At 39.0% G+C, this 23,380-nt stretch overlaps 1 long non-coding RNA gene across 1 annotated transcript in view; it reads left to right on the top strand.

The window, feature by feature from the left end:
• The window catches only part of LOC117976760 (uncharacterized), a 636,602-nt gene that overhangs the window by 533,889 nt on the left and 79,333 nt on the right, over window positions 1-23,380 (top strand). The window contains exons 4-6 of the long non-coding RNA XR_008621945.2: window positions 8,617-8,971; window positions 11,875-12,034; window positions 14,342-14,530. This is a non-coding gene — a long non-coding RNA (uncharacterized LOC117976760). The remainder of the gene's footprint in view (window positions 1-8,616; window positions 8,972-11,874; window positions 12,035-14,341; window positions 14,531-23,380) is intronic.

Here is a 23,380-nt window from a genome sequence, read left to right as displayed (position 1 = left end):
AGGAGGTGTTGTGAATAGTCAGCCTAACTATTATAGTGTGAAATGGAGAAACAACAAAATCACAACACATTGATGTGAGGGGTTGTTGGCTACATATCTCTAAGTGTAGCATTTGCCTACTCGTAACCAACTTAAAAAATTGTTGCTTGTAGTATTTTGCTAAGCTAGTTTGAAATACTTAACATTCACATACACAGGTGTGAGTGTATGCACTCATACACTCATCCACACCCACACACCCACCCACATATATATATATATACATACACATATATGTCACATGTCATTTTCCAACATAAATTACTGAATATGAAGTTCTATTCATAAATTACTGAATTTGAAGTACTATCCTTCTCTTAGCTAGGTAAAAAGATCTTCCTTCTAGCCTAAGATATTCAGGAAAAATTGAGAATAGATATAAACCTAAGTGGTTATTTAACATTAGAATTATCTGGGGAACTTTGAAAAAAATAGCTTTGCCAGAGCTGCACTTCTAAAGGTATAGCCCAGAAATGAGCATAGGCCTCTCAGATTATAAACTCGATTTCCTGTTCCTTTAATTTCTGGTGAAATTTAGGATAGCTCTGATTCCTTCATCTCTAAGTTAAGATGCTGGATTATGTTAAATACAGAAAAGAAATAGTTTTCATAAAGGTTAACTGTATGTTTTGGAGCTCCAAATAAAACAGAACAAAACCACAGAGCACAAGGAAAAAAAAAATACAGAATCTTTTCAGTGATTTTAATGGGACAAAATACCTGGAAAGAAAGATTTGACAGCCTGTGTCTTAGGCAAGCACCAAAAGATGAGTTCATCACTTTTTCAATAAAATCAAGGTTATTAAGATAGAAACATTATTAATAGAGATGAAGAAGATGTAGAAAGTATGGACATTTATGAACTGGAGGGTAAGGACTTTTTTTTTTTCTTTTTTTTTTTATTATACTTTAAGTTTTAGGGTACATGTGCACATTGTGCAGGTTAGTTACATATGTATACACGTGCCATGCTGGTGCGCTGCACCCACCAACCCATCATCTAGCATTAGGTATATCTCCCAATGCTATCCCTCCCCCCTCCCCCCACCCCACCACAGTCCCCAGAATGTGATGTTCCCCTTCCTGTGTCCATGTGATCTCATTGTTCAATTCCCACCTATGAGTGAGAATATGCGGTGTTTGGTTTTTTGTTCTTGCGATAGTTTACTGAGAATGATGATTTCCAATTTCATCCATGTCCCTACAAAGGACATGAACTCATCATTTTTTATGGCTGCATAGTATTCCATGGTGTATATGTGCCACATTTTCTTAATCCAGTCTATCATTGTTGGACATTTGGCTTGGTTCCAAGTCTTTCCTATTGTGAATAATGCCACAAAAAACATACACGTGCATGTGTCTTTACAGCAGCATGATTTATAGTCCTTTGGGTATTTACCCAGTAATGGGATGGCTGGGTCAAATGGTATTTCTAGTTCTAGATCCCTGAGGAATCGCCACACTGACTTCCACAATGGTTGAACTAGTTTACAGTCCCACCAACAGTGTAAAAGTGTTCCTATTTCTCCACATCCTCTCCAGCACCTGTTGTTTCCTGACTTTTTAATGATTGCCATTCTAACTGGTGTGAGATGGTATCTCATTGTGGTTTTGATTTGCATTTCTCTGATGGCCAGTGATGATGAGCATTTTTTCATGTGTTTTTTGGCTGCATAAATGTCTTCTTTTGAGAAGTGTCTGTTCATGTCCTTCGCCCACTTTTTGATGGGGTTGTTTGTTTTTTTCTTGTAAATTTGTTGGAGTTCATTGTAGATTCTGGATATTAGCCCTTTGTCAGATGAGTAGGTTGTGAAAATTTTCTCCCATTTTGTAGGTTGCCTGTTCACTCTGATGGTACTTTCTTTTGCTGTGCAGAAGCTCTTTAGTTTAATTAGATCCCATTTGTCAATTTTGTCTTTTGTTGCCATTGCTTTTGGTGTTTTAGACATGAAGTCCTTGCCCATGCCTATGTCCTGAATGGTAATGCCTAGGTTTTCTTCTAGGGTTTTTATGGTTTTAGGTCTAACGTTTAAATCTTTAATCCATCTTGAATTGATTTTTGTATAAGGTGTAAGGAAGGGATCCAGTTTCAGCTTTCTACATATGGCTAGCCAGTTTTCCCAGCACCATTTATTAAATAAGGAATCCTTTCCCCATTGCTTGTTTTTGTCAGGTTTGTCAAAGATCAGATAGTTGTAGATATGCGGCGTTATTTCTGAGGGCTCTGTTCTGTTCCATTGATCTTTATCTCTGTTTTGGTACCAGTACCATGCTGTTTTGGTTATTATAGCCTTGTAGTATAGTTTGAAGTCAGGTAGCGTGATGGCTCCAGCTTTGTTCTTTTGGCTTAGGATTGCCTTGGCGATGCGGGCTCTTTTTTGGTTCCATATGAACTTTAAAGTAGTTTTTTTCCAATTCTGTGAAGAAAGGCATTGGTAGCTTTATGGGGATGGCATTGAATCTGTAAATTACCTTGGGCAGTATGGCCATTTTCATGATATTGATGCTTCCTACCCACGAGCATGGAATGTTCTTCCATTTGTTTGTATCCTCTTTTATTTCCTTGAGCAGTGGTTTGTAATTCTCCTTGAAGAGGTCCTTCACGTCCCTTGTAAGTTGGATTCCTAGGTATTTTATTCTCTTTGAAGCAATTGTGAATGGGAGTTCACTCATGATTTGGCTCTCTGTTTGTCTGTTGTTGGTGTATAAGAATGCTTTTGATTTTTGTACATTGATTTTGTATCCTGAGACTTTGCTGAAGTTGCTTATCAGCTTAAGGAGATTTTGGGCTGAGACAATGGGGTTTTCTAGATATACAATCATGTCGTCTGCAAAGAGGGACAATTTGACTTCCTCTTTTCCTAATTGAATACCCTTTATTTCCTTCTCCTGCCTAATTGCCCTGGCCAGAACTTCCAACACTATGTTGAATAGGAGTGGTAAGAGAGGGCATCCCTGTCTTGTGCCAGTTTTCAAAGGGAATGCTTCCAGTTTTTGCCCATTCAGTATGATATTGGCTGTGGGTTTGTCATAGATAGCTCTTATTATTTGGAAATACGTCCCATGAATACCTAATTTATTGAGAGTTTTTAGCATGAAGGGTTGTTGAATTTTGTCAAAGGCCTTTTCTCTATCTATTGAGATAATCACGTGGTTTTTGTCTTTGGCTCTGTTTATATGCTGGATTACATTTATTGATTTGTGTATATTGAACCAGCCTTGCATCCCAGGGATGAAGCCCACTTGATCATGGTGGATAAGCTTTTTGATGTGCTGCTGGGTTCGTTTTGCCAGTATTTTGTTAAGGATTTTTGCATCAATGTTCATCAAGGATATTGGTCTAAAATTCTCTTTTTTGGTTGTGTCTCTGCCCGGCTTTGGTATCAGAATGATGCTGGCCTCATAAAATGAGTTAGGGAGGATTCCCTCTTTTTCTATTGATTGGAATAGTTTCAGAAGGAATGGTACCAGTTCCTCCTTGTACCTCTGGTAGAATTCGGCTGTGAATCCATCTGGTCCTGGACTCTTTTTGGTTGGTAAACTATTGATTATTGCCACAATTTCAGATCCTGTTATTGGTCTATTCAGAGATTCAACTTCTTCCTGGTTTAGTCTTGGGAGAGTGTATGTGTCAAGGAATTTATCCATTTCTTCTAGATTTTCTAGTTTATTTGCGTAGAGGTGTTTGTAGTATTCTCTGATGGTAGTTTGTATTTCTGTGGGATCGGTGGTGATATCCCCTTTATCATTTTTTATTGCATCTATTTGATTCGTCTCCCTTTTTTTCTTTATTAGTCTTCCTAGTGGTCTATCAATTTTGTTGATCCTTTCAAAAAACCAGCTCCTGGATTCCTTAATTTTTTGAAGGGTTTTTTGTGTCTCTATTTCCTTCAGTTCTGCTCTGATTTTAGTTATTTCTTGCCTTCTGCTAGCTTTTGAATGTGTTTGCTCTTGCTTTTCTAGTTCTTTTAATTGTGATTGTTAGGGTGTCAATTTTGGATCTTTCCTGCTTTCTCTTGTGGGCATTTAGTGCTATAAATTTCCCTCTACACACTGCTTTCAATGCATCCCAGAGATTCTGGTATGTTGTGTCTTTGTTCTTGTTGGTTTCAAAGAACATCTTTATTTCTGCCTTCATTTCGTTATGTACCCAGTAGTCATTCAGGAGCAGGTTGTTCAGTTTCCATGTATTTGAGCAGTTTTGACTGAGATTCTTAATCCTGAGTTCTAGTTTGATTGCACTGTGGTCTGAGAGATAGTTTGTTATAATCTCTGTTCTTTTACATTTGCTGAGGAGAGCTTTACTTCCAACTATGTGGTCAATTTTGGAATAGGTGTGGTGTGGTGCTGAAAAAAATGTATATTCTGTTGATTTGGGGTGGAGAGTTCTGTAGATGTCTATTAGGTCTGCTTGGTGCAGAGCTGAGTTCAATTCCTGGGTATCCTTGTTGACTTTCTGTCTCGTTGATCTGTCTAATGTTGACAGTGGGGTGTTAAAGTCTCCCATTATTAATGTGTGGGAGTCTAAGTCTCTTTGTAGGTCACTCAGGACTTGCTTTATCAATCTGGGTGCTCCCGTATTGGGTGCATATATATTTAGGTTAGTTAGGTCTTCTTGTTGAATTGATCCCTTTACCATTATGTAATGGCCTTCTTTGTCTCTTTTGATCGTTGTTGGTTTAAAATCTGTTTTATCAGAGACTAGGATTGCAACCCCTGCCTTTTTTTGTTTTCCATTTGCTTGGTAGATCTTCCTCCATCCTTTTATTTTGAGCCTATGTGTGTCTCTGCACGTGAGATGGGTTTCCTGAATACAGCACACTGATGGGTCTTGACTCTTTATCCAATTTGCCATTCTGTGTCTTCTAATTGGAGCATTTAGTCCATTTACATTTAAAGTTAATATTGTTATGTGTGAATTTGATCCTGTCATTATGATGTTAGCTGGTGATTTTGCTCGTTAGTTGATGGTTTCTTCCTAGTCTCGATGGTCTTTACATTTTGGCATGATTTTGCAGCGGCTGGTACCGGTTGTTCCTTTCCATGTTTAGCACTTCCTTCAGGAGCTCTTTTAGGGCAGGCCTGGTGGTGACAAAATCTCTCAGCATTTGCTTGTCTATAAAGTATTTTATTTCTCCTTCACTTATGAAGCTTAGTTTGGCTGGATATGAAATTCTGGGTTGAAAACTCTTTTCTTTAAGAATGTTGAATATTGGCTCTCACTCTCTTCTGGCTTGTAGGGTTTCTGCCGAGAGATCCGCTGTTAGTCTGATGGGTTTCCCTTTGAGGGTAACCCGACCTTTCTCTCTGGCTGCCCTTAACATTCTTTCCTTCATTTCAACTTTGGTGAATCTGACAATTATGTGTCTTGGAGTTGCTCTTCTCGAGGAGTATCTTTATGGTGTTCTCTGTATTTCCTGAATCTGAACGTTGGCCTGCCTTGCTAGATTGGGGAAGTTCTCCTGGATAATATCCTGCAGAGTGTTTTCCAACTTGATTCCATTCTCCCCATCACTTTCAGGTATACCAATCAGATGTAGATTTGGTCTTTTCACATAGTCCCATATTGCTTGGAGGCTTTGCTCATTTCTTTTTATTCTTTTTTCTCTAAACTTCCCTTCTCGCTTCATTTCATTCATTTCATCTTCCATTGCTGATACCCTTTCTTCCAGTTGATCGCATCGGGTCCTGAGGCTTCTGCATTCTTCATGTAGTTCTCGAGCCTTGGTTTTCAGCTCCATCAGCTCCTTTAAGCACTTCTCTGTATTGGTTATTCTAGTTATACATTCTTCTAAATGTTTTTCAAAGTTTTCAACTTCTTTGCCTTTGGTTTGAATGTCCTCCCATAGCTCAGAGTAATTTGATCGTCTGAAGACTTCTTCTCTCAGCTCGTCAAAGTCATTCTCCGTCCAGCTTTGTTCCGTTGCTGGTGAGGAACTGCATTCCTTTGGAGGAGGAGAGGTGCTCTGCGTTTTAGAGTTTCCAGTTTTTCTGTTCTGTTTTTTCCCCATCTTTGTGGTTTTATCTACTTTTGGTCTTTGATGATGGTGATGTACCGATGGGTTTTTGGTGTGGATGTCCTTTCTGTTTGTTAGTTTTCCTTCTAACAGAAAGGACCCTCAGCTGCAGGTCTGTTGGAATACCCTGCTGTGTGAGGTGTCAGTGTGCCCCTGCTGGGGGGTGCCTCCCAGTTAGGCTGCTCAGGGGTCAGGGGTCAGTGACCCACTTGAGGAGGCAGTCTGCCCGTTCTCAGATCTCCAGCTGCGTGCTGGGAGAACCACTGCTCTCTTCAAAGCTGTCAGACAGGGACATTTAAGTCTGCAGAGGTTACTGCTGTCTTTTTGTTTGTCTGTGCCCTGCCCCCAGAGGTGGCGCCTACAGAGGCAGGCAGGCCTCCTTGAGCTGTGGTGGGCTCCACCCAGTTCAAGCTTCCTGGCTGCTTTGTTTACCTAAGCAAGCCTGGGCAATGGTGGGCGCCCCTCCCCCAGCCTCGCTGCTGCCTTGCAGTTTGATCTCAGACTGCTATGCTAGCAATCAGTGAGACTCCGTGGGCGTAGGACCCTCCAAGCCAGGTGCGGGATATAATCTCGTGGTGCACCGTTTTTTAAGCCGGTCCGAAAAGCGCAATATTCGGGTGGGAGTGACCCGATTTTCCAGGTGCGTCCGTCACCCCTTTCTTTGACTCGGAAAGGGAACTCCCTGACCCCTTGCGCTTCCCAAGTGAGGCAATGCCTCGCCCTGCTTCCGCTCGCGCACGGTGCGCGTGCCCACTGTCTGGCGCCCCCTAGTGAGATGAACCTGGTACCTCAGATGGAAATGCAGAAATCACCCGTCTTCTGCGTCACTCACACTGGGAGCTGTAGACCGGAACTGTTCCTATTCGGCCATCTTGGCTCCTCCCCCAAGGACATTTATGAACTGGAGGGTAAGGACATTTGAAGCACTTGGACTTAGGTAAAGAAAAAAAGAAGGAGACATACTATGTTAAAGTTCTGTAGACTGCCCATTCAGATAGAGAAAATGGATGTTGCATGTTTTATAATCATCTCACATTTGTGATATAAAGTATGATTAGAAAGCATTAGTTTCTGCTTTCCTTTTTCAGCTAGTAATTGAATGTCAGACAACTGCTTATATTTTCTGTCATGATTTCATACTCTAGGAGGTAGAAGATAAATATTAGAAAATTCCCAGTGGGCCATACTAAATCCTATCGTTTATGCTGCTTCTCTTCCAAACACCAAGGCTAATACTGACATGAGACATGACATATCCAAGCCCTTTTAGAATCATTATATGGTTTTCCATCATTCTTCCCCGACTGACTGTTCATCTAAACGTGATGATGTTTTCCTGCCCTAAACACCAGTCTTTCTCATTCAAATACCTTAATTCCCTCTCTTACCTCCGTGAGTAAGACTTCTGGTAACAGAGTTTTGCACTAGAAGCCAGCGCCAAACACTACACCTCTCCACCAATTTGGCAGCGTGCATTTTTTAGCATCCTCTAGAACTGTAGTTCTGCTATGATCATAATCTCCTGACTTGTAGTCGTAGCAATAAAGCTGAGCCTGATGGCTGGATCCAATTTCCTGTTGACATATCATCCCTAATCATGATTGTCTGCCTGCTTGTATTCGTCCATTTCCCCATATAAGTGTTCCTTTGACTTTGGGGTAACATCTCTTGCTCAATATGTGACTTCTCTTTTACTTTCCGTCTTCAGCCTAGTAGTTATTTAATCTAGGTGGTGAAATGTGCTGTGATGTTCCCTGTTTGTACCTTAAAAACTCGTCAGTCTCTTTTTCCTATCCATGTCTCCTAGGGGTACAAGCAATTTTCCAGTCTTGACCCTTTATCTGTTGACCAAGCTAAGGCAGAAACCAGCTACATTCTGGATTTAATCTTGAGCAGCAAAAAGATCAGCTTTCAAAGTGGATCTGCTTTTATTCTTGGCAAAAGTTCAGCGGAGACCAACCAGAGTGGTGACAAAGTTCTTCAACATCAAGCCAAATGTAATACAAGGAATTACGGATAGTGCTTAATCTAAAATAAAGAAATTCCACATCTCCCTAAAAAGTTATTGGCTTCAAGAATGAAAACAAAAGAAGCATATTTGTCTCAATCCAAACACAGACACCAGAAAGACAAACCAGGACTATACAGCAAAGTAGCTTGCAGGATAATACATTGAAAAATGTAATTGTGCATAAATCATGCACAAAGTAGAAACCACAAATTCTGTATTTGGCAAGGCTTCGGTTCCTTTGCATAATTCTTTCATTTTCATCTTGCTGCTTCCATTCTCTTTTCATAAAAAAAAGCTACATAAAACAAAGACATAAACTGTATGCAATTAAAATGAGAAAATAGCTGAAAGGAATGTATTGATAATTATGTTAAAATCTATACCATAAGTATTCTTGCATTGTTAGGCATCTAATTTTTCATGTGTTGACATCAGCATCTCAGTTCTCTCTAACAACTGAAAGCTTTTTTTTTTTAAGGCAACTTCTTTTAGAGTGAACAAACTTATGTACCACCGAGTTGACAAAAGTATAACTATATCCTACAGAAAGAGACCTCAAGTAAACCTCCAGCAGCCATCTGGACTTCCATGAAAACAGAACAATCAGTGAGATGCAGAGCTTGGAGGAGACAGTTTCCATAGACTGAAGCACGTGCTGAAGCAAAGTTCACACTTGCAGGATTAGAAGAGGTTGACCAAAAGAAGGAAGGACATGGACAGCTATGTTGTTGTGGAGTCCTGTTTTATAGTCATAACCTTGAGTCAAGTGAGTTTGTCTGGACAGACAGAGCGTGTTGCCTTTACTTATAGGGAAGGCACCGGACACAGACAGCCTCAAGGACATTTGTTCTAGCCTTTCAGTATCCTTTCTCTTCATTATCTCACCTCATCCATGAAGCTGGTATGTACGATTTTTCCTTTCTTTCTCAATCCTTTAAAAAATTAAAGCTCTAAATCTCATTTCCACTTAGATTTTAACATTGCATTGTAACTTAAGATAAAACCTTGCTCTGTTGTTAAAAATACTAAAGTAAGAAGCAATATGGCATAGTGCTTACGAGCAGGACTACATAGTTCTTTCTGAATACAAATCTCAGATAAAACACTATCTCAGTGATCAACCAGGTTAAGCAACCTTTTTAGTGCCTCAATTATTCCATCTGTAAAATTGTAATAATGATAGTACTAACCTATAAGATTGTGGTGAGGATTAAGTCAGATAATAAAAAAGAAGCATTCAGAGAATTCCCTGGCATTATCTACCATTTATTGAATTTTTATGGTTAAGAAGAATAAGGAAAAGCAGAAGAAAAGGAAAAGAGAAAAAATACATAAGAAGAAGGAAGAGTGGTAAGCTCTAATAAATTACAACAAACGGTAACGTAGAAAACATTTGTTAGCCCTTAATATAGGCCAGGCACTGTGTTCAATGCTTAAACCTCATTACTGTTCTTTGAAGTGGATAACATTATTCCTTCCATTTTAAAGAAAGGAATACTAAAGACAACTTAGTCAATATTATTCATGTAATAAATGACAGAATTTGACCAAGACAATAGAGAATGAACTCTTAATCACTATATTGTTTTATTTTTTGAAAATAGATTTTAAGTTCTTATTAAATGTTAATGACTCACATCAAAATAAAGCCAATCAAAATTGACAGCAATTTATTTGTATTTTCTGTTTTTTTCCCCTCCCTCTAGTGGGATATAGTGGGAAAACATTCGAATAGGTAATTAAGATACTTGTGTTTGGGCTGGGCGCAGTGGCTCAAACCTGTAATCCCAGCACTTTGGGAGGCTGAGGTGGGTGGAACACCTGAGGTCGGGAGTTCGAGACCAGCCTGGCCAACATGGTGAAACCTCGTCACTACTAAAAATACAAAAATTAGCCAGGCATGGTGGCATGTGCCTGTAATCCCAGCTATTCTGGAGGCTGAGGCAGGAGAATCGCTTGAACCCAGGAGGCAGAGGTTGCAGTGAGCCGAGATTGCGCAACTGCACTTCAGTCTGGGCAACAGAGCGAGACTCCATCTCAAAAATAAATAAATAAATTAAATTAAAAAAGAGACTTGTGTTTGTTGCTAATTTGTTAAGAGATCTGTGTGTGACATGTGAAAGTGGATTGAAAACATGTAGAACACCAAACACATGAAAGACATAACAAAACATTTTGCAGGGACTGTTGGGGAATTTGGTACACTAATGGTATCCAATCTTATTTACATTGCACAAACCTGCTGCCTGAATCTTACATGGCATAGACTTGAAAAGATAAAGCAGAGATGGAAAATGTTATATTCCAAACATTTCAGATACTATGTTCATTTAAAGTATATGCTCTCTGCTTCTCTCCCATTAACTAGTTTTTGGCTGCTTGCATTCTTCTGTGTTTCTCAGTCAGGTGAAGCTTCCTGTTGTCTTTGCACCCAGCTAATATTGTCACATTTTCTCCTGGATTAGCAACATCCAGAAGAGTACAGGCACCTAAGGAGACAAAAAATCTACTCCAAAGAGGCCCTGCGTATAATTATTGTTAAAGTTCATTACGGTGGCAATGGAGAGAAGTAGAGCATTCATAATTTGGTTAAGAAGGAACTTGAACATCAAAGCCGACTACTATGGTGCAGAGCAGTGTCAGAGCAACGTGGTTTGCTCTGCTCTGGAGTGGCTTGTGCACCAATCAACACACCCTTGTGTAAGCAACGCATATAGCATATCCAGGGCGGAAAGCAGCAATTAGATCAAGGTTTGGCCCCACAGGGAGCTGAGTCACAGAGTCAGAATTGAATCAGAATTGGTGAAACTAGGAAGTAGACACAGTTTTTACAACTCATCATCTCCCTGTTTTTGTTTCTCTACTTACTTTTCCCCACGTTCCTGAAACTAATGTCTCACATTGACCTCACAATCCACAGTCCTCCACTGAGTCTGGTTTCACAACCTTAGACCAGTAGCTCATTTGGCCTTTGTTGTTTAATTTGCTTTGTGTCATGTACTGTCCTTAAAGGCAGCAGGGCCCTCCCCCAATCAGAAGAGGTGGCCTTCTCCTCTTATGCTCCTGAAATTGCTATTTATTAAGCACTGGAAAATATGTATATTTATGGTGTTAGGATTTATTAGTGATATTTTACAAATAAGAAAACTGAGGTTCTCATTAACAAAGTGACTGGCCCTACATTACATAATCAGTAAAGTCAAAATTCAAAATCACACCTAACCAAATGCAAAATATAAGCATTGTTTTCTAACATCGTCTTTGTTTGCTGTAAATAGGCTGTGTAGACACAATAGTGCCCTCTTTCCCCAAACATTTTATGAAAAGTGCAAAGTTCACTATTCTGTAGGTGTAGATTAGTTTCTGGAATTCAGCATTAGTATAAGAAAAAAAGGAAAAAGAGAAAAGAAAAGAAAAAAAAAAAAAGGAAGGAACCAGCATGGAAAACAACCTATTCTCATATTTTAAGTAACAGGCTTTGATGTTTCCGATTATTTTTGTTTCGTTTTGTTTTATTTTGTTTTGTTTTGAAAGTCATAACCTCTTCACTGAGACATACTATTTATTTGCAGGGACGTAAGCCAGCAAATCTCTGTTCTTTACATCCTAAAAGCATGAGTTAATTTGGCAAAAGACTCATGCAAGTGTTCTGCCCTTTCCTGCTCCTGGTGTTTTATTTCTGCTGTCATGTTCCTGTTTTTCCCCCAAATTTTCTAAAATGCTGTTTCAAACCCCTCCTATGACACTGCAAATAAGTATCACTTAAAACCTATAACTGATTAATCAATTCATTTTTTATATCAGGAATGGGTTTGGGACGAAAATGTTTCCATCAAAAGAAGTTGCTTGCTTCTGCCTTTTCCCTTCTTGAAGGTGTGTGTGGTGATGGTGTATTCTGGAGCCTTGAGATGGCATTGAAAATGATAGAGGGTCACACAAGACTTGGGTACAGAGTACAGTGGAGGTAAGTACCTTGCTTTATTGTGTCAGCATTGCAAACAAAGAAGGGAATTATCTTATGTTCTACCAAACTTGACCTTCTTGAGGAAGTAACTTTTAGAGGAAATAAAGAACTTTAGAAGTTTTGTAGCATTTTTTATTGAAAAAATTCCATTTTAATACTGAAAAAATTCCTCTGCAATCAAATGGAAGATTCTTTAAAGGATGTTTATGCTAGGGGTTTTATTGTGCTAGCAAAATAGTTTCTCTTTTATGGCTTATCGCAGCAGAACAAGGAAAACCCTTCCTAGCAAAATGCTTCCACATGCCAAATGACAGAGTCTAAGGAGCTTTCAGGAAACCAAGAAATCTGATCGCTCCTGGGAGTGTTTTAATACTTTAAATACAAAAATCATTTAAGCTTTGCTTTCTCACTACTGATGCTCTACTAGAATGAGAGCTCAAAGTGTATTTTGATGGTCAGTATTTTTCTCAGCCCATATTAGCACTCAAAGAATTTTTGCTAATAAGCACTATCTCAATAAATATTTATAAACACTTCTTTTGTACAAAGCTCTTAGCAGGATATTAGGAGAATACATAAATGTAAGCACATTTGCCTTTTAGAATGGCAAAGATCAACAAGGTATAAATAATACTGTTTTTAAAGTGGAAGCAATAAGGAGAGTGTCCAGAAATTGGCCCAGGGAAGACACGCTATGAGAGTGCAACCCAGGGTGTGCACACATAGCCCATCTCCTAAATGGGAACCTCATAGCAGAGAAACCTCTTGCATTTGGAATCATGAGCATTTGGAATAGTCTCATTTGGACCATGCAACATAAGAGAATGGCTGCAGGGACCTTTTTTTTTTTTTAAACATTATGTCCGTGTTCCCTCTTCTAAGAGATGAAGTGGTTTGCCCAAGCTCCCAAGCAGGATTAGAGATCAGGTCTTCTGACTCTGAGGGCCATGCTTTTTGTGGGTCTTCCGTTTTTCCTCTTGTTCACATTGCCAGCAATATGTAAGGAAGATTTTGGCTGATCCTCAGCATGGAGAATAGCACAAGTCTAAGCTTCAAAGTCAGTGAACTTGAGTTGGATTTTAGCTCTGAATTGGAACCACTGTGGTAACGTGCAAGTTGAAAGGAAATGAGAGCACTCCTCTTACCAGGGACTAGATAGAGAGCACAATGAAAGCATGTAGAACAATCCTTGGCATAGACTTACTATTCGTATCTATTTTTTGTTGTTGTTATGTGAGCTAAACCATACCTACCTGTTTTAATGGGATGCTTTTGTTTAGGTATATAGGGGTGGGAGACTACCTTTTGTCTCAAAAGTATCAGTTCTCTCAGGGCCCAAGAAAAGAGTAAACATAAAGTGTTTAAAGGATATTGAGATTGTTTATTAATAATTATAATAATAATACATTATTATTTATACAATATATACTTGAGAAATACCTACTTTGTGTCATGTATTGGGGCAATAGGAGAGAATAAGATAACAAGGTCTTTATACTAACTGCTAAAAAGTGATGCTAGAATTAATAAATGAGTATGATAAGAGAAACCCCTGGACTCTGTAAATACATAAAAGGGGAAGCTATCCCAGATATGGAGTAAAGTGGGGCAATTGGGAATGTTTTTCTGGAAAAGAATCTTTAATCTGAAACCTGAAGGAGGCAAAGCAGAGGAGATGGAAAGGCAGAGAATGCTCCAGTCAGTAGAAACTCTAGGCATAAATGCTCAGAGGACAAAGAGGGGCACGAACATGAAGAGGAAGAAGATGCTCTGTGGTCTGCACACAGATCACGCACTACCATTCTGCCCGCAGAATCTCTATTCTAGATGTTTCGATGCCAAAATCAAAGTCTGACTTCAGTAGAAGAGGTCAGAAGCCAAGACTCGACTATCTCCGTGCCACTTGCTCTTAAACACATACATTGTATTTTAGTTCAGTGATGTACAGTTCCACTTGCTGCCCCCTCAAGCTGAATGGAGCCAAAGGTTTGTGTCTGGAAACCCCTGGAGGGGGTCTCTATTTATTACTCTCAGCTTCCACTACTTGCACCAGTCGTTCTGCTAAAGGTTAGCTTTCGTATTTGACCTTTTGCCTCCCATCCAAAACCATGTGGCTTGACTTTACTTTTTAATGTGTTTCCCAGAAGAGAAAGTGGTTATCTTTACCAACTGTCATTCAAACATGAGGAACAAGGGTACTTTTAAACAACAGGGTACAATGTGATTGCAGTGGTACAACATGTACCAGCCAGAGATATGATCCCCTCACTGATGACTAACAATGTTGGTCTCACACCCAATCTCCAGAATGCCTCCATCAAAGGGAAATCAGAAAATGTCTTGATGAGGAAAGAACCAGCTCCAGTCAGGATTATCTTCTGCACAACTAAGGACTGTCCCTCAAAATGTTTCCTTTTTCACCTGAGCAGTCCAACACCGGGAAGCAAAAGAGGAAAAGATGGAGAAGATTATTTCTGCTGGCCTCCAGGAACCAGGGTGAGTTGTAATCTTGCTTTGTTAGCATCACAGAGAAGTAGAGGTAGATACAAGTGGTTGAGATAATGTGTGTCATATCAGAATACACCATCGAAGGAATTACTACATTATGCTTCTCTATCTCCTGTTCAATGGGTAGGACCCTGACCCTACACTGAACCCATGTCATTGATTCTTTGGTAGAATGGAGTCTACTTTGATGGTTACTGAGTTTTATCAGTGGAGGCAAAGAGTGGGAAGGTCAACTACCCTAGCATTCAAAAGGGCTAGCCATAAAGTCTATGCATAAGGGTGTGTATGAGAATGTATGTGTGAAATGTTTGATATAAACCTTATGAATAACAATAGGAATCTTTAGAAAAATCCTGCATATGCAAAAATTGCATAGCCTATGTCTGTGTTGATCAGCATCATGACCAAGAGATTAAATGGTACTCATGGTACAATACATCTTAACTCTATCACAGTGAAGATGCATTATGTGTGCCCCAACTCAAGCAGCAGAACACATGGGGGGTATTTCCCTGTGACATCCATATCCAGATTAGGATAATGTACATAGGAGGAAAGAAAGAAAACAAATAACAATCATTGTACTAGTATGAAAAAACAGCAACAAAAACAACAAAGAAGGCCCTGAAGTCAACGACACAAAAACCAAATCAAAATCTACCTAACTCGCCAACTCTGTTTTCTTTATCTGTGTGATTAATTTTCTCCATGTGCATTGTGTGGTTAGCTTTATCCACAGTAGCTACATTCATGTTTAAAATAATGGCAGTATTTAAGGACAAAAAAATACACACTGATTATCGCATTCCCCTTCATAAAGGTTACTTACTGAGTGGAGCGGCACGTAGACCTGTAGACCCATTTTATGTGGCAAACCTTAATTATTCTACTCCCTCACAAGATACCACTGGTACTTAAAGCATATTATTTTAGAATAAAGGTTTCACTTTGCCTAAGCATTAAGACTTAAAAAAAACATTTAACTTTGACATTTCATTTATAGGCATTTTAATTATCTGGATGGTTTCCTTTAAATGCTAGATGTAGACAGAGAAATTTTGTACTTATATAGAAGAAAGTGCTTCCAGGACTCCCTAATTTTCATGTGTTATGAATTTTAATGCCTTATGTGGGTCAGGTTTTCATAGCCATGAAGAGGGAATACATTGACCTTAAAACTATTGTACAGTTGTAACAGTATTTTTAGTCTGTGTTTGTTATGGGCAGACAGGAAATATATTTTGTTTATGTTTTCTTTTTCAAAAGTTCTTGCAGCAGAAGTAAGAGAGCCCCAGGCATCTAAGAAAGGGCTCGCATTTTTGCTATTTTCTCTTTTTATTTATTTATTTATTTGATGATGAGGTAGCAAAGAGACAGACTGGATCTACATGGCTTAAAATCAATGGAGTACTGCCTAGCAAGTAAGGGTGGCTAGGCTGGCAGTGGCCCCTCCCTGAAGAAAGGACTCCGGTGCAATGCACATAAAATTGGTTATCTGTGACCTCCACTTTTCCAGTCTCTGACCCCACCCCTCCAAGATAGTTTCTCTCAGGTGTCCAGAGTCCCTGTTGCTCCTCGACACTCAGGAATTTTACTTGGCTGCCCTACCCAAGCCTTTCCTCCAAGGGTGACAATCCTGGCTACGCGTTTCTTGTGTCTTCTCCTACCTTATCAAAACTTAACCATCCTCTCTACTGTTATCTCTCTAAAGTCTTGACCAGTGATATAGCCGATAGAATTAGAATAAGCTGATTAGGCATATATACTATCTCAACTCCTGTGTCAGTTATTGCAGATACGGACAAGTGAATTTATGGATGGATGAAAAGAAAGATGCCGGAATATTGTTTCATTTGTCATTATTTCCAGACAATACATGCCCTTCAAGTTTGGGTACCTGGAGGCACAACAGTTCAGCTATAGCAAGTGATTCACCAATGGTGTATTTTCCAGCTTGTAGCAAGGATATGTAGGGCATCATCTGTGCAGGTAATCAAATGTTCTTAAAATAATAGCCTGGCCTGGCTACAGTCATGTTGACAAAGTGACAATTTTGGTTATTAAGACAATGGAAGCCAAATTTGTGATTGTGCACAAATAGCTTAAAAAATGGGCAATCAGGAATTTTTAGTATGAAAATAAAAATATTTTCCTTTCTTTACTCCCAGAATGCATATATCCTGTACCATACAATCTAGTCCATGGTAAACACCTGAGATTTATTATTCTCCAACAATTTGGGCATGTAAATATTGTCTCTTCCACGTGATCTCTTAAATTGCATCTTTTGTATCCCCAAAGTATCCAGGACAGGGCTGAGCATGTGACAAACCATTAATAAATACTCACTATAAATACTATTGGACTCCCCTTGTGTTTCAAAGTCCCTGTGTGTCATGTAGGCCACTGCCAACAAGCCTACCCTGCAACCGCACATTTGCATCATCCCAGGGAATCCATCTAAATGAAGTCTTCTGCATCTTAAAATAAAACTGTGCCAGATTCTTTTATGATGAAGTTAAACCACAACCCACAAACTTTAGTAAAATGGAAGATTTTCAAGGTCAGAAAAATCTAGGAAGGCTCTGTCCCCCACCTCCTGAACCCCCTCCTTGGACCTGGAATGGCCATCTGTTGCTCTGGCAGATTTACAGTTCACTCACACTGTGAGTGATAGGAGGAGGAAGTGAGCAGAGCTAATCAGAGCTAAGTAGTTAACGAGCAGAGGGCTAACGAGCTGGTGAGTTAACGAGCTAAGCAGAGAGTTAATGAGCTGCTGTTTCCCACTACATGCAAGCAAATATATCTTTCAGGTGATTGTTTACCTTTAGCATTCTTAGCAGATGTCCATAATGACATAGCTATGTCTTTGACGGTTCCCCAAACGTCTCAATTTAAAGCAAATTCAGCCATACCTTCAGCCTAGTCTTATGCACCTTCCATGCCACCTGTGTGACCTTGAAATAAAGCCACCTTACTTTTTGACTCAGGTTGATGACCATTCCATCATGGTTTTTTTTGCATAAGTATTATGGTCATTTACATAAAATTAATGACCATTATCTACAGGGCACCTATTCTGTACTAATTAATAGGTATAGTACTAATGAAGTAGGAGAATAACAAAATTTAAAACATTAGTTTCCATCCCTCAAGAACAGGCCGTCTAATTGGGAAGAGACCTGAAGGACAGTTGAACAAATAGAGTACTGGGTATAGGTGATTATTGTTACTAGGAATTCACAGAGATCACAATGTACGGGGGAGCCCAGAGAGGGCCTGAGGGGTCAGGGAAGGCTGTGCTTTATCTGGGCCTTGAGACCGAGGTCAAGTGATACATTCTAGAGATGATATTCTAGAAGAGAGAAAGGGTAAAATCATGGCCTGAGTCGAAAGTGGCTAATTATTGCAACAATTACCCCAAATGTAATTTTGCATTAATTAACTGTGAAGTGCTCCTACTGCCACCTGTGTCTGAGTCAGCTTGGCAGAACTGCTAGCAGAGGGGAGTTCACCCGAGGCTGTGGGAGAGCAGGCCAGGTTAGATGAGGGCTCAATGACTCACCCTGCTATGAGTGTGGAAAAACATGTACAGTATGGATTAGTGCATTTTAACTTTCTACTGTGATTGAAATGGCAATTCAAGGTCTTCCTCAGTTATGTGCTTGGCAAAGAAGAGCTAGGTGCAATGTTGCTTCTTATCATCTAAGTTGGTGGTTGTCAAATAGGGATAGGGATGATTTTTGCCTCCCAGGATTGCATTTGAGAATATCTGGAAACATTTTTGATTGTTACAAATGAGAGTGAAGGCTGTAGCCCCCATAATGAAGACAAATCTGGCCCAGGTACTAATAGTGCCAAGGCTAGGAAACTCCACCTAAATCTACGCTTTGAAAAAGGACCATCTTTTGTTTCTCACATAGGTCTAGTCTCACAATGGTTCCTTTGTCATTTTTAGACACTTCTTCATTTTGCTTCCTACTTCTTGTATCCTCCAAATTTGTCATCATATCCAATTTTTAACCATTTATTTAATTAATAAATATTTCTGTACTCAAAGGGTGCAAGCCTTGTGTTTGAAGTTATAGAGAGGAAAAACTATAAGTTGGTTGTGCTATTCCTAGAGCTAGAGACATAAAATCTGCACTCTCAAAGATCGAATAGCAAGAGTTAGTTACCAATGCAGATTGGCAATGCAGTTGCACACCATGATATTTATTTATATACTAAATGAATAACAAAATTGCATTTAGATGTAACAGTTCCAGATTTTTGCAAGAGACTCCTAAATAACCTTTTTGTCTTCTGATTTTTCTTCTGCACTCATTCTTCATTAAAGAAAAATTTAATTGAGCCTATTCTAAGGCAATGACTGTTCTCAACACCAAAAATAAAAGTGGTGAACAAGGAAAGCAGATGGGCTCATAGAGTTGATCTTAAATGTTAGCAGCAAGAAACAAACAAATAAAAAATAAAGAATGTTTTTAAAATAAGTGCTAGGACAATAAACAAAGCAGAGCGAGAGGAAAGAGAAAGAGATTATGAGGTGGAGGGAGAAGACTGTTTTAGAGAGGTGGTTAGGTCAGGTCAGGGAAGCTCTCATTAAGGAGGAGATATTTCAGTAGAGACCTGACTGGGGAGAGACATATAAGCTTAAAATGATCTGAGAGAAAAGAATTCCGGTTGATAAAACCTCAAGGGTGAAGGATTAGACAGGATAACAAACAGGATTGAGGTGTTCCCCAATGGCAAGAAGGCCAGTGCGGGTGGGTAAGGGATAGGAGATGATGATGATCGAAGAGAGTGAGCAAGGTTTGCCATAGAGCAGGGGTCCACAACTCCCTGGGCCACAGACCAGTACCAATTGTCCTGTTAGGAACCGGGCCTCACAGCAAGACGTGACTGGCTGCAAGTAAGCCAAGCTTCATCTGTGCTTACAGCCACTCCCCATCACTGGCATTATCACCTGAGCTCCGTCTCCTGTCAGATCATCAGCAGCTTGAGATTCTCATAGGAGGGCAAACCCTACTGTGAACTGTGCATGTGAAGGACCTAGATTGCATGCTCCTTATAGAATCTAATGCCTGATGATCAGTCACTGTTTTTCATTACCCCCAGATGGGATTATCTAGTTGCAGGAAAACAAGCTCAAGGATCCTGCTAATTCTATATTCTTGTGAGTTGTATACTTAGTTCATTATATATTACAAGATAATAATAATAGAAATAAAGTGCACAATTAATGTAATGCACTTGAATCATCCCTAAACCCCCTCCCCATAACCACTGGTAGAAAAAATTGTCTTCCACAAAATCGGTCCCTGGTGCCAAAAAGATTGAGGACCACTGCCATAGAGGATTTTGTGAGTCAAAGAAAAAAGGTTAGATTCCATTTAAAATGGAATAGCCAGTTATTGAAGGATTTGTGCTAGAAGAGTTTCATTAAAGAATTTACATTTTAGAACACTTATTCCAGTTAATCCACGTTTAAAAATGTGTTAAAATTTAAGCGTTACCAACATGAGAGAGAATGGGGGAAGAGCAAGTCTCTTGGCTGGTGAAGTACAAGATGAGATCACAAAGGTTTGTTTTTGTTTTGTTTTGTTTTGTTTTGTTTTGTTTTCAGATTTGTTAACTTTGAGAATCTTACAGCACTTTAGACTGCATGCACATGCCATTGGATTCCTCTTCCATTCCATCCTTTTGTCACTTCCCCCCACTGAAAACACAGATTTTTTCGATATCATCTCATTCATTATACTTTAAAAAATTACTGTCTCCTCATTTATTGTCAACTGAATAAATTTCAAGTTATTTAGAATGGCATTATGTTACCCTATTGACTAGCTTTAGTCAACCTGACTACCTTTTTTGTGATGCTTTTTTTCATAATTATTTAATAACTCATCAAATCAAATGAATTGTAGTTGCTCATATGCAGCCTGTGACTTTTATTTGTTCATGAAGTATGTTTTTCTTGACACCTCTCTCTTCAATAATTTTTCCATTTTTTCCAACTTTGCTCAAGAATGGCCTCTGCTGGCAAGCATTACGCAAACTTTCCTTCTTCTAAATTCTCCACAGTTTTGAGTCCATGGGGCTCTTCTTACTTATTCCTTCTTCTGCACTCCAAGTCTCTTGAGGACAGAGACGATGACTGCTTTATCATCACCACTTATGGGGAGCTGGGCTTGGTGCCTAGGAAGTCTTTTTTTTTAACATAATATTTGTCAAATTACTAACTAGGAAAATCATAGAGAAAAGAGGAATTGATGTGCAGCTGAAAGATAATATAAGATCTGGATGTGTGGGGAAAAGAGGGAGACATGATTATGAGGGAAAGAAACAGAAACTTAGATTTGTGAAAGTGAGGTGTACTTGCAGAATGGCCAGGGAGAACACAGAACATTTTTAGAAAGATAGTTTTGGTTCATATTGTATAGGATATTAAACAGTAAGCTGAGGAGTATTGAATTTGTATACTCCTATTTTTCCACCTTCTTTTACTTTAAAATAGACTGTCATAAAATGTCACATTGCAGCCAGATGGAAGCTGAAGCTGAGCACCTTCAAGGAGCTAAATAGATAGTTGTCATTCAAGATGGTGTCAGAGAGTATGGATCCCAAAATCTTACATACAAGAAAATTCTATAGGGCTCACAATAATGTGCAGCTAGTGAACATGACATTGTCATAGAGGAAACCCTGAATGCACTCTGGTATGCAAAGGACAGATAGAATCATGACTTGAAAATAAGAATTGGCATGTAGGCCTACATTATATGGGTATATATAGGGATGGGTTTAGAGAGCATAGCCTGGATGTGTGAATGACCAACAAAGGCTGGAGACCAACTCTCTAATATAATATTATTTACAACCAGCAAACACCCATCTATTCAATCATTCATTTCAAAATTATGTATTGAGTATTTCAATGTGTTAGGCACTGTTATAACCATTGGGAATATGATAGTAAAAACAAAAAATTAGAGACAAAAGTCTTTGAGCCCATGGAACTTATATTCTGGGAAAATGGCTTTGATCCAGTGAAATAATTCTGATCAATAGTCAATAAATCTCCACAGAGGTTTTCTTAGTTTGCAACTGAATCCAGGCCATTGCTGGTGTCACTAGAAGCGTAGTTCAATCTCTAGGGAAAACAAAACAAAGCAAAAACAAAAACAAGAAAAACCTGGATTGGAGGTTAGTCTCTACTGTGGAAAACCCCTGTAAGTGTGACTCTTAACACCTATGGGGCATAAATATCAAAAGTAGGAGAATGTAGTAGCAAATTAAGTATTTAGATATACACACATACTGGACCTGGGGCAGTCAGATTTATTTTATATCATACCTCCAGCTGGGAATGAATCTCCCATCTGATTAAGCATTTCTATATGGATGAAAATGAGCTGGTTGAAGACCCCTGTTTTCATGTGATAACTGGTGAAGTGGCAGTGTTGGGTGGTGGTCTTACACATGGATTTTACCAGTACATACATCTGGTTTTAATTACTAATTGCTTGATGTTAAACGACTTACTTAAAACCCCTATATTTTAATTATCTCTTTTGTACAATGTACTTGCTTCATAGAAGTATATGTACATGTGTATGTTTGCGTTCATACTCATGTGAAAGAGAATGACATAAGATGATTTTTTAAAAATGTTAATAGGCCAGATATTTTACTGGCCTGTAATCCCAGCACTTTGAGAGGCCAAGGCAGGTGGATCACCTGAGGTCAGGAGTTCGAGACCATCCTGGCCAACATGGTGAAACTCCCTCTCTACTGAAAATACAAAAAAATTGGCTGGACGTGGTGGCGCATGCCTGTAATCCCAGCTACTCAGGAGGCTGAGGCAGGAGAATCGCTTGAACCCGAGAGGCAGAGGTTGCAGTGAGCCGAGAGTGCACCATTGCACTACAGCCCAGGCAACAAGAGTGAAACTCCATCTCAAATAATAATAATAATAATAATAATAATAATAATAATAAAATAAAACAAAAAAGTAATAGTATGGTGTCTGACACATAGCAAAACTCAAAATTGACAGCTTTTATTCTATTTTAGTAGAGACAATTAATAACAATAGAAACAACTGTAATATAATGAGATTGGCCTTGAAGCAGTGAGAGATTTAGAAGATGAGAAAGATCTTAAGGTTAAGGGAAGTAAAAAGGGAAGTTTGGTGGATTGTGGACTGCACACAATGTAGTCTTTCCTGACTGGGGAAGTGAAGTTATATAAACCCTGTGTCATGACACAGAGTTCCATTTATATAAATATATAAAAAGACAGTCCCCTGGGAGAGTTGTGACCTGGATATTTGATTTGCATATAATCAATTAAACCAACTGCCTTCAATTTTCTCATATGTAAAATGAAGATAACATTAAAATTTCTCCCACAAGATTGTCTTGTGCATCTTTAAAACCTTGAGTGTTAAAGTGCCTATACTGATGCTTACTCTGTGATAAGTACTCAAAAATATATATTCATCTAAACCTGTTTGGAGTTGGATAAAAAGAAGGATAGTTAAGGGGAGTATCAGTTCTTGACATAAAGCAACTGTGATGGTAAATTTTATGTGTGGCCTTTGCTGGACCACAATGCCCAGGTATTCGGTCAAATGTTGGTCAAATGTTGTTCTGGATGTTTCTTGGAGGGTGTATTTTTGGATGAGATTAACATTTAAACTGGTGGACATTTAGTCAGGCTGATTGCCCTCCAGAATGTGAGTGGGCATAATGCAATCTGTTGAAGGCCTGAATAGAACAAAAGACTGACCTCCCCTGAACAAGAAGGAATTCTGCCAGCCATACTGCCTTTGTA

Source organism: Pan paniscus, chromosome 17, assembly GCF_029289425.2.
Source record: "Pan paniscus chromosome 17, NHGRI_mPanPan1-v2.0_pri, whole genome shotgun sequence".
Taxonomy (NCBI): Eukaryota; Metazoa; Chordata; class Mammalia; order Primates; family Hominidae; genus Pan; species Pan paniscus.
Note: the sequence above shows the minus strand (reverse complement) of the source record. Positions and strands in the feature narration are given on the sequence as shown.